At 42.4% G+C, this 12189-nt stretch overlaps 1 protein-coding gene across 6 annotated transcripts in view; it reads right to left on the bottom strand.

The window, feature by feature from the left end:
* The window catches only part of LOC105479710 (CAP-Gly domain containing linker protein family member 4), a 115526-nt gene extending 103819 nt beyond the window's left edge, over positions 1-11707 (bottom strand). For 5 of the 6 annotated variants that reach the window (XM_071076452.1, XM_071076450.1, XM_071076454.1 and 2 more), the window contains exon 1: positions 11476-11707. The gene's annotated coding sequence lies outside the window, so the exon portion shown is untranslated. The remainder of the gene's footprint in view (positions 1-11475) is intronic. The other variant, XM_071076455.1, reaches the window with a different exon arrangement.
* Positions 11708-12189: the final 482 nt, after the last annotated feature.

Here is a 12189-nt window from a genome sequence, read left to right as displayed (position 1 = left end):
GGGGAAATTTAACCTGGACTGGATTTTAAATTATATTTTACAGTTGTGTTCATTCTGGGAGGTATGATGATCATGACATGATGGTCATGTTTCTATTAAAAATTCTTGTGTGTTAGACATCCATACTGAAGTATATATGAAAAATGTTTGAGGTCTGGGATTTGCTTTAAAGCACTCCCTTAAAAATAAGTGTGTGGTGGAGGCATAGATGTAAAAAGGATGATAAAATATTGATCATTATTAAAGCTGAATGGTGGGTACGGTAGTCTTCTCTTATTGGCAGTTTCACTTTCTATAGTTTTAGTTACCTGCCATCAACTATGGTCTGAAAATATTAAGTGGAAAATTCCAGAAGTAAACAATTCATAAGTTTTAAATTGCACACCATTCTCAGTAGCATGATGAAATCTCACACCATCCTGCTCCCTCCTGCCTGGGATCTGAATCATCCCTTTGTCCAGGGCTTCCACACTCCACACTGTACATGCTCCTTATCCATTAGTCAGTTAGTAGCCAGCCCAGTGATCAGATCGACTGTCAACCCATCACAGTGCTTGTGTTCAAGTAACTCCTGTTCTGCTTAATGATGGTCACAAAGCACAAAAGTAGTGATGCTGGTAAAATTGTTATATTTCATCATTAGTTATTATTAATCTCTTCCTGTGCCTAATTTACAAATTAAACTTTATCATAGGTATGCAAGTTTAGGAAAAAACATAGTATATATAGGATTTGGTTCGGGCATCCACTGGGAATCTTAGAACATATCCCCTGTGGATAAGGAGGTGGGGGACTACTGTATATTATTCTTTCTTCTTTTTAGCAATTTGAAATGTTTTCCATAATAGAAAGCTTTAAAAAAAAGAAAGAAAGAAAGAAAGAAAGAAAGAAAGAAAGAAAGAAAGAAAGAAAGAAAGAAAGAAAGAAAGAAAGAAAGCAAGCAAGCAAGCAAGCAAGCAAGCAAGCAACTCCAAGAGGGCAGGAATTGTCATCTATTTCTGTCACTGCTATGTCCTAAGTACCTAGAATAGTATCTAGCACATAGTACTAATTCAGTAAATGTGTGTTGATTGAATGGGCCAGGGTTTTTCAAGATTTCAGTCTCAGAGTCAGGTGCAGCAGCATGTGCTTGTAGTCTCAGCTACTTCGGAGGCTGAGACAGGAGGCTCACTTGAGCCCAGGAGATAGAGGATGTAGTGAGCTGTGACTGTGCCTGTGAATAGCCACTGCACTCCAGCCTGGGCAGCATAGTGAGACCCCATCTCTAAAAAAAATTTCAGTCTCAGCCAGGCGTGGTGGCTCATGCCTATAATCCCAGCACTTTGGGAAGCTGAGGCAGGTGGATCACAAAGTCAGGAGTTTGAGACCAGACTGACCAACATGGTAAAACCCCGTCTCGACTAAAAAATACAAAAAAATTAGCAGGGCGTGGTGACAGACACCTGTAGTCCCAGCTACTCAGGAGGCTGAGGCAGAACGGTGTGAACCCAGGAGGCGGAGCTTGCAGTGAGCCAAGATTGCGCCACTGCACTCCAGCCTGGGCGACAGAGCAAGACTCCATCAAAATAAATAAATAAATAAAAATTTAAAAAATTTTTAAAAGATAGACTGTCATGTCCCAGGAATTTAGAAATCACACAGAAGCTGCCTGTGTATCACACGCACACGCACAGGAAAATCTGAGGTGTTTACATATCACTAAAGTACCACTGCGTTGTCTTCCCGACAGCTGTTTACAAAACCAATCCACTCTCATCCCAGTTGGCTGCTGTAAACCATCAGAAGCTTTAATAACATCTTGATTAGGAGTTGAGAAAATGTCAGACCCACTGGAGCTGCCACAGAGTAGGGAGAAAGCAGCTTGCACCTTGTCAACAATGGATCAGATGACTCACCTCGCCAAAGAAAGCCACTGACAGACTAATTAGTTGGTACTAAGTCATGAGAAAGTCTCCTTTGTGACAAAAGCGGCATTCATAATAAGATTCTTTCTGACATTCTCCACCTAATCATATTTGAAACAGCAGGGGATAGTTAAGGTAAAAAATAAATGAGAATTGCTTTTTGAATTCACATCTAGTTCAACACAAGAAGAATAAGCTACTGTCTAACTTTTTAAGGTCCATCAAAATATATCATGCAATATCTTTATCATCATCAAGATCATCACAACCAGAAGGCACTGGGTGGCACTTACAAGGGCAACAGTTTGCATACTGACCCATCAAATCATCAGCAATATGTTGAGTACCTTCTACTTGAAAAGCAGTATGGAAGCTGGAATCAAGTGCAAGATTCACTCCTTGTTTCCTAGTAAAATAGAGAGCGTCATGGTTGCAAGGGGTGGGGAACCTGAATTGGAACCCCAGAATCACCTCTCTCTGCAACCCTAGCAAGCCGCTTAACCTCCCTGAGCCTCAGTTGGTTCCTCTGTAAAGTGAGATGAGGAATACCTGCCTCCAAGAGTCATACAAGCCTGACTCAAAGTGAGTGCTCAATGAATAGCTGTGATCATAAGACACAAGCATGAGAACAGAAACCACCCACCCACCAAAGAACAGTGCCAGTACTGGGATTTCTCAAGATGGAAAACACATTGCAGGATGGGGTGGTCCGGAGAGTCTTCAAGGAAAAGACATATTTTGAGCTAAGTGAGGAGGGTGATGAGATCTACTTATGGAAATAAGGAGCTAGCATTTACTGAGTACTTAAACTATGTGGTGTGCGTTGTTCTAAGTACTTTCATTCTTTGACTCCTATAAGATAAATATCATTTTGGTTTCATTTTTTTCCAGTTGGAGAAATCAGGTCATAGAGCAGTTAAGTAACTTATCCAAGATCACATAGTAAATAGAAAAACCAAGATTTCAGCCCATGCAGTCTAGATCCAAAGATTAAATGCTCCATCTCAAAAAACAAACAAACAAGCATAGATTAAATGCTAAACCACAATACCTTGCAAGAACAAAATATTAAGAGGCCGAAAAGTTCAGGGTGTATTTAGATGATGGCAATTGAAGAGCCTGTCTGTGTCAGTCCATTCAGGCTGCTATCACGGAATACCATAGACCAAGTGGCTTATAAACAACAGAGGTTTATTTCTCATGGTTCTAGACTCTGGGAAGCCCAAGATCAAGGCACTGGCAGATTCAATGGCTGGCAAGGGCCCTCTGCCTGGTGCATAGACAGCCATTTCTCAGTGTAGCCTCACATGGGGGAAGGAAAAAGGAGCTCTCTGAAGTCTCTTTTATAAAGACACTTAATTCCAAAGGCCCCACCTCCAAAAACCCCTCACAATGGGGACTAGGTTTCAACATGATTTGGGGGTACACAAACATTTAGTCCCTAGCAGTCTAGCTGGAGTAGACCCATGGTAAGACACGGGCAGGAGATGAGCTGGAAAGGCAGGCTGGAGCCAGACTAGGCCAGAAATAGCCTTGAATGTCACACTGAGGTGGAGAGGCTGTCCTCTGGGAACAAGGAAAAGCCAGCATGGGTTTCTAAAGAGAGAAAGACTGAGGAGTCTGTCAGCAAGGTTCAAAATGGAAATTCCTGCCTAACCTTTGTGCTCCATGTCTGTTACATTCTCTTAAAGAAAAAACCTGAACATTAAAAGCATATAAAAAATTTCAGGCCGGGCGAGTGGCTCACGCCTGTAATCTCAGCACTTTGGGAGGCCAAGGTGGGCGGATCACAAGGTCAGGAGATCAAGACCATCCTGGCTAACACGGTGAAACCCCATCTCTACTAAAAATACAAAAATTAGCCGGCGTGGTGAGGCAGGAGAATGGCGTGGAGGCAGGAGAATGGCGTGGACCCAGGAGGCGGAGCTTGCAGTGATGCGAGATTGCACCACTGCACTCCAGCCTGGGCGACAGAGCAAGACTGTCTCCAAAAAAAAAAAAAAAAAAAAAAAAAACTTCAAGCACTTTGAAGTCAGATTTAGCAACAGAAAAGATCGTTACCTTGAGATTCTTTTACCAATTCAACTTAGATTTCTTTAAAATAGCAAATGATTTTTTACAAATGACTTCTTTACAAAAAAAAAAAAGTTCTTATATTTAATGTGTGCTCAATACCAACCTGCATTTAAAATGAAATTGAGACAAGTTAGCCACACACCCTTAGGGGACGGAAATCTGTCGTTTCTGCCTTTCCTATCACACCTCATTAAACACATTGCAGCCTAACAATACCCACATATCATCATTTTAACCACTTGGTTATTATATAATAATGTAATATATAATCTTTTGGATACATGTTCACTGGACAAAAGTGGAGTCCCAGCAAAGAAACAACAGCTACATGGCTTCCTAGGGTGCTGTCCCGTCCAGCAAGGTGCTGACTGGCTTGCTGCGCACTTGCACCCTGCTCCTCCTAGCACCCTGGCTTCTGTTTCTCCAGCCTCACCCATACCCTAACTCAGACTTCACAGCAGGATGCCTCTCAAGGCTCAGCTTGTCAAGTGATACGCCACACACCTACCTACCAGGGAGTTGCATTTTCAGCAATTGAGAGGCATTGTTGCTCATAGCAATTGCCTAGCATCTTTGCAAACAGAATCCAGTGGCATCATGAAAACGTGTGTGCCTCTATTGCAAAGGCCTCTAGTCATCCTCAGGTCTCAGCTGAATCTGAGACTGGCCACTCCCAAGCATGAGCTCCACACAGTCCTCAGCTCCTACAATCCAAAGAGACCCCAGAGGCTGGGCACGGTGGCTCACACCTGTAATCCCAGCACTTTGGGAGGCCGAGGCAGGTGGATACTTGAGCACAGGAGTTTGAGACCAGCCTGGGCAACATAGCAAAACCCTGTTGCTACCAAAAAAAAAAAATCAGCTGGGCATGGTGGCATGTGTCTGTAGTCCCAGCTACTCAGGAGGTTGAGGCTAGAGGATCACTTGAGCCCAGGAGGTGGAGGTTGCTATGAGACAAGATCTCACCACTGCACTCTAGCCTGGGTGACAGAGTGAGACCCTGTCTCAAAACAAAAGCAAAAACAAATAAACAAAAACAAAGAGACCCTAGAAAAGAGATTTGGCCTGTGAAGGGACTTCCTACTGCTGACTTGTCAAGCACTTACTGAGTAATTCTCAGTATGAGTAAATACCATAAGACATGTCCCTTTCCTTAGGGAGTCCATAGTCTAGTCCATAGGGAGAGAACACAATTAAAACCCATGAAAAATGAGAAGATAGAATCCCAATGTTAAAGTCAGACATTATGGCTTGCCCAGGACTGAGGGGGTTCCTGGGATGTGGGACTCAGTTTAAAAACAGAGCAGTGCTGGCGGAGTGTGGTGGCTCATACCTGTAATCCCAGCACTTTGGGAAGCCAAGGTGGGTGGATCGCCTGAGGTTAGGAGTTTGAAACCAGTCTGGCTAACATAGTGAAACCCCGTCTCTACTAAAAATAAAAAAAAAATAGCTGGGTCTGGTGGCGGGTGCCTGTAATCCCAGCTACTCTGGAGTCTGAGGCAGGAGAATGGCTTGAACCCAGGAAGCGGAGGTTGCAGTGAGCTGAGATCAAGCCATTGCACTCCAGCCTGGGTGACAGGAGCAAAACTCCATCTCAAAAAATAAACAAAAACAAAAACATAAAACAGAGCCGTGCCACGAAAACTGAAACAAGTTGGTCACCCTGCAGACAGATCAACATTCAAGTTCTTAATTAGCTTTGGAACCTTAAATAAAATAACCTCTCAAAGACTCAGCTCCCTCATTTATGAAATGGGTATTATAGTACTACTTACTTCGTCATGAATCTTATAAGAATGTAAGTTACGGTATGAAAAGAATTTAGCACAGTGCCTGATGTTGAATAATTGCTTAATAAGTGTTAATATTGTATATAAAATTAATAAGTATAAGATAGCATAGAATGAAATACTGAATTAAAGACTAAATCGGGTGTTTTAGAAACTGAAAAAAAGGAGATCAAAGAAAATTGGGTCATTAAGAACAGGCTTTGTAGACATAAGGTTGACAGGTAAAATATAGGTTAAATTTAAATGTTATACAAATAATAATTTTTAGTATATGTCCTACATTTTTAAACATTTTTTTAATTATCTGAAATTAAAATTTAACCAACTATCTGATATTTTATGTGCTCAAAGTGGTAACCCTGTATAGAGAAGGTAGAACTTAAATTATTCTTTGGAGGGAGGAGGAGGAAAAAATACCAGGCCCAGGGTAAAATGAGCAACAGCGGACTAAGGCACGGGACAGGCTGGTAGGTTTTGAGAGGGAACACCTTGAAATCCAGGCCCAAGAGTCCAGACTTGATGCAGAATATATGGGGGAGTTTCAGGGAAGGTGCGGAGGTCCTGGGGCAGGTTAGGAACCAAAAGGAAATGGTGCAGAGGATGCAGTGGCTCACGTCTGTAGTCCCAGCACTTTGGGCCGAGGTGGGCAGATCACTTGAGGTCAGGAGTTCGTGGCCAGCCTCGCCAACATTGCAAAACCTTGTCTCTACTAAAAATACAAAAATTAGCCAGGCATGGTGGTGGGCACCTGGAATCCCAGCTACTCAGGAGGCTAAGACAGGAGAATCACTTGAACCCGGGAGGCGGAGGTTGCAGTAAGCTGAGATAGTGCCACTGCATTCCAGCCTGGGAGACAGAGCAAGACTCCATCTCAAAAAAAATTAAAAAAATAAAGGAAGTGGTGCTTCAGAGAAGGAATGAGACACTATGTGGGAAAAGAATGGATCTAAGCTGCCTCTGATGTTTTGAACGCAGTGACTGTGAGAGGGACGAGAGCCAGGGAGTTTGTGGCTGCTCTTGCACTCTTGCAGTCAAGCGGGCAGTCTGAACTCGGGTGGCAACCGTAGGGGTGGGGGCAAAAAAACAACAGAGAAGGGGCAGATGCCTAGAGAGATTGTGAAGGCAGGTGATGTTTGTAGGGCAGGTGTGATCAAAGTTGTGTATATGTCCTTTCACTAACAAAACTTTCTCGTGTCCCTGCAGTCTCACTGATGACACGAATAAGCAATTCCACATAAATCTAGAGAGGCCTGTTGAGATAAGGTAACTAAGACCAAGAAAGAAAAATTCTGTGCCCACCTTGCTCTTCCCCTAGTAGTGAGAAGCGATTAAAGCAATAGGGTTCATTCAGTTCCCTCATTGCTTTCCTCCCCACAGGGTTTTCCTGACCACCAGAAATGACAAAGGCCTTCAAGGAGAGTGAGTTCAACCCAGGCAACGCGCTTGGAGAACTCAGGGCAATTTCCCTGTAGGGTCCGTGTTGCTATTTGTGACCTCCTAAGCTGTTTGCTTTCTTCCTATGTGCATACACAAAATTCTACCCTTGTGGCAAATGAAAAAGCCGGGGTAACCATTTGGTAGCTTTCCCCCAGAAATGCAGTGCTTCTCCTTGGCATGAGCCTTTAATTTTTATTCAAAGAAGCAAATGGTGCAGAGTATCTGCCTTAAGATATATGTGAAGCCAAACACCAATGGTCCTGGGAAAACCAGATCCTAAAGATCTGCTCAGAAACTCAACTCTAAGCCTCTTATCAAGTTTTGATTCCTCACAGCAACATGAAGGACTGTGATGGTTAATACTGAGTGTCAACCCGATTGGATTAAAGGATGCAAAGTATTATTCCTGGGTGTGTCAGTAAGGGTGTTGTCAAAGGAGATTAACATTTGAGTCCATGGGCTGGGAGAGGCAGACCCACTCTCAGTCCGGGTGGGCACCATCTAATCAGCTGCCAGCACAGCCAGAATAAAAGCAGGCAGAAGAACATGGAAAGACTAGACTGGCTAAGTTTTCTGGGCTCCATCATTGCCCCCATGCTGGATGCTTCCTGCCCTTGAACATTAGCCTCTGGCTTCTTCAGCTTTTGGATTCTTGGACTTACAGCAGTGATTTGCCAGGGGCCCTTGGGCTTGGCTACAGACTGAAGGCTGTACTATCGGTTTCCCTGCTTTTTCTTCTTTTTACTTCTTTTTTCTTTGCTTTGCTTTAAAAAAAAAAAAAAAAAAAATCCTGTTGTCCAGGCTGGAGTGCAGTGACACAATCTCGGCTCACTGCAACCTCTGCCTCCCAGGTTCAAGCGATTCTCCTGCCTCAGCCTCCAGAGTAGCTGGGATTACAGGCATGCACCACCACACCTGGCTAATTTTTGTATTTTTAGCAGAGACAGGGTTTCACCATGTCAGCCATTCTGGTCTCAAACTCCTATCTCAGGTGATCTGCCTGCCTCGGCCTCCCAAAGTGCTGGAATTACAGATGTGAACCACTGCACCTGGCTGGCTTTCCTACTTTTCAGGTTTTGGGACTCGGACTGGCTTCCTTGTTTCTCAGCTTGCAGACTGTCTATTGTGATCATGTGAGTCAACTCTCCTAATAAACTCCCCTTCATTTATCCTATTAGTTCTATCCCTCTAAAGCACCCTAATACAATGACCCTGTCCTGTTTGCTCTTCAAAGTCACTTCCCACCTCTGCCCAATGTGATATGTGATAAAGCCCCTCCCTCTATCATTCCTGCCTCTGTAACCTTGCACAGGCCTTTCCTTCTGCTTGGACTTTGCCTGTAATCTACCTGCACCTCTCCCATTCCTACCTTACTTCCAGAGCCTTCCTCCTTGCTGAGGAGGACACACGTTAAAACCAAATTGTGCACTATTTTGTAGTAATTACTCATATGGCAGCATTTTTTTCCCACCTTCTCAGTGGGATTGTGAACTTCATGGGGGCAGGGAACATTTCTTGTGCATGTCTAAAAGCACTCAATATCTACTTACTGCATTAAACTTAAATTTTAAATTTGCAACAAATGTATCACACTAATGGAAGAGATTAATAGTAGAGGGAACTGTTGAGGGGCACATAGGGATTCTCCACACTGTTGGCTCGATTTTCTAGAAACTAAAAAATAAAGTCTATTAATTTTTTAAATATTTAATTTCATATTTTTTCCAAACCCTGAGTATTTTCTCTTTCAAGAGACATAAGAAATCAATGAAAGAAAAAGGCAAAGAGGGGATTTAAAAGGTAGACTGATATACAAAAGTCAGTTGCGGCCAGGCATGGTGGCTCATGCCCGTAATACCAGAATTTTGGGAGGCCAGAGTGGGCAGATCACTTGAGCCCAGGAGTTTGAGACCAGCCTGGGCAACATGGCGAAAATCTTGTCTCTACAAAAAATACAAAAATTAGCCAGTATCATAACCTAGTCTCAAAATAAATAAATACGTACATTAAAATTTAAAATAAAATAAAATGTTAAGTCAGTAGCTTTCCTATATACCAGCAGTTAACAATGGGAATTTAATTTAAAACACAATACATTTTACATTAGCATCCAAAAAGAGAGACAGAGTTATGTATAAATCTAACAAAATATATTCAAAATGTATATAAGGAAAACAATAAAATTCTGATAAAATAAATCAAAGAAAATCTAAATAAATGGAGAGATATTTCATGTTTGTGGACTGGAAGACTCAATAATGTTAAAATGACAGTTCTTCTCAGCCTGATCTGTAGATTCAGCGCAATCCCAATCAAAACTCCAACAAATTATTTTGTACATGTTGACAAACTGATTCTGAAGTTTCTGTGGAAAGGCAAAAGACCCAAAATAACACAATCTTAAAGAACAAAGTCAGAGGACCGACACTACAGGCTTAAAGATATACTGCAAAGCTACAACCATCAAGACTGTGGAACTGGCAGAAGAATACACAAATAAATCAATAGAATCTAATAGAGGCTCAGAAATACACTCACTCAAATATAGCCCACTGATAATTAACACAGGAGCAAAGACAATTCAATAGAAAAAAAAAGTGACCTTGGGTTTGCTTATGACTTTTTAGATACAACACCAAAGGCATAATTCATGAAAGAAGAAATTGACTAGTCGAATTTCATTATATTTTTTCAATTCTGCTCTGTGAAAAGTCCTGTTAAGACAATGAAAAGACAAGCCACAGACTAGGAGATAATCTTTGCGAAACACATATCTGGTAAAGGCTGTTATCCAAAATATACAAGGAAGTCTTAAAATTTAACAAAAAGAAAATTCAATTTTTTAAATGGGCAAAAGATCTGAACAGACACCTGTAGAGGACTACGTGCTCGCAAACGAGGCGTTCCCGATAAGTCCTGCTCTTGCAAACGAAGCAGGGCATTCCTTCCCTGCAAACAGGGAGGACAAAGGAGCCAGCTGCAAACAGCAGACCCTGGCGGCTTATTTATGTGTAAACATCTTGAAAATCCAGAAAGTCAGGGAAAGGTCAGAAAAACAACAATGTGTCTTGTGACTTGGCAACATTCCACAAACGACTGTATAAAATAAAGCAGAGCGCGCCATTCGGGGCAGCCGCCATGTTTGTCTTGTGTTGTGTTGTCTTGTGTGTTCATTCCTTTGTTTAGGAAACATGCGGACCCCAACAGACACCTCACAAAAGAAGATATACAGATAGCAAACAAGTATGTGAAAAGATGCTAACATCATATGTCATTAGGGAATTGCAGATTAAAACAACCATGAGATACCACTACAAACCTATTAGAATAGCTAAAATCCTAAACACCAACACCACCAAATGCTGGTGAGGATGTGGAGCAACAGGAACTCTCATTCATTGCTGGTGGGAATGCAAAATGATAAGGCTACTTTGAAACATCACTTGGCAGCTCTTACAAAGCTAAGCATAGTCTTACCATATGATCTAACAATCATGCTCCCAGGCATTTACCAAAGGGATATGAAAACTTATGTCCACACGAGAACCTATACATGAATGTTAGTAGCAGCTTTATTCATAATTGCCAAAATTGGAAACAACCAAGACATTCTTCAATAGGCAAATGAACAAACCATAGTACCTCTATACAAGGGAATATTATTCAGCGATAAAAAGTAATGAGCTATCAGGCCACGAACAAACGGAGGAAACTTAAGTGCATACTGTTAAGTGAAGAAGCCAGTCTGAAAAAGCTGTGTGAAACTATGGAGACCGTAAAATGATCAGTGGTTGTCAGAGCTGGGAAGGAGGGCAGGAAGGATGACCAGATGGAGCACAAGAGACTTTTAAGGGCAGTGAAACTCTTCTGTATGATACTGTAAGGGTGGGCATATGACATCATGCATTTGTCAAAACCCATCAAATATAAAACACAAAGGTGAATCCTAACGTAAACCACGGGCTTTAATTCATAATAATGTAGCAACATGTATTCATTGATTGTAAGAAGGAAAAAAGTCAATTGTGAAGCATTTTTAATACTCCGTTTAGGTTTGGAGTGCTGAACTTTCTGATCATTCTAATACGTACAAAAGGTTGCATTCCTGTAAAATATGTCAAAATTGCCTCTCAGTATATATCCAGTTACTGAAATCCATACTCATCTGTCTCATACACTGTGTTCAGGATACTCACCTCTGCCTTAGCAGAAATGAGTTTCCTCAGAGGGCTGGGTGGACAGGAGAGTGGTTGTTTAGTGAGACTTACCCAAACCATGTGACTGTCTTCTCAGTGTCACGTAGAAAAAGAATTTTCAGTCCCTCATGGGTCTTTCTCAGCAAGAGTATAGACTGTTCAGTGTGTTGGTTGGGAGTGCATGAAAATAGGTGTTTTCATGCTGCACTCCCTGAGGCCCCTATGCAGATCCGATTACAGAAAGCCTGGTGGTGGTGGCAGGCTTCAGCAGGCCTCCCTTAGAGTCCTCCTTTGAGAGCACCAGCCAGCGTCCCCACAGGCAGCACATACACAATAATGGCATTGCGGAGGTGCTATGGAGACCAGATTTAAAGGGCCGGGTGCTATTAATTATGACTCTTCACCTACCTCATAGGTTGCCAGCAGCAATAGCAGAGGAAGAAGAAACATTAATGGGGCCTGGACTTCCACTTCACAGCAAAGTAGCCCAGGAAGTTTGAGGAGACTCTCTCAAAGTCACTGTCAAGTCGTTAAGGACCTGGGTCACCCTGCATCCCCATCTGGGGCTCCTTCTATATCAGTTTTCCTGAAGCTTAGTCCAACTTCTTGAAGTGGGCCAAGAAAAGGCTGTTTCCAGAATCGGATATTGCATCTCTAAAACACAAGCTTCACTGATGTCGTGGAGTCTATGAGACACAAACTTTATGTCGTGTCGTGGAATCCGGGATGGTAAGTACAGAGGGAGGGAGCAAGCAGCCCATCAAAGGTCACAAAGCACCTTTGGGT

This window comes from Macaca nemestrina, chromosome 13 (assembly GCF_043159975.1).
Source record: "Macaca nemestrina isolate mMacNem1 chromosome 13, mMacNem.hap1, whole genome shotgun sequence".
NCBI lineage: Eukaryota > Metazoa > Chordata > Mammalia > Primates > Cercopithecidae > Macaca > Macaca nemestrina.
Note: the sequence above shows the minus strand (reverse complement) of the source record. Positions and strands in the feature narration are given on the sequence as shown.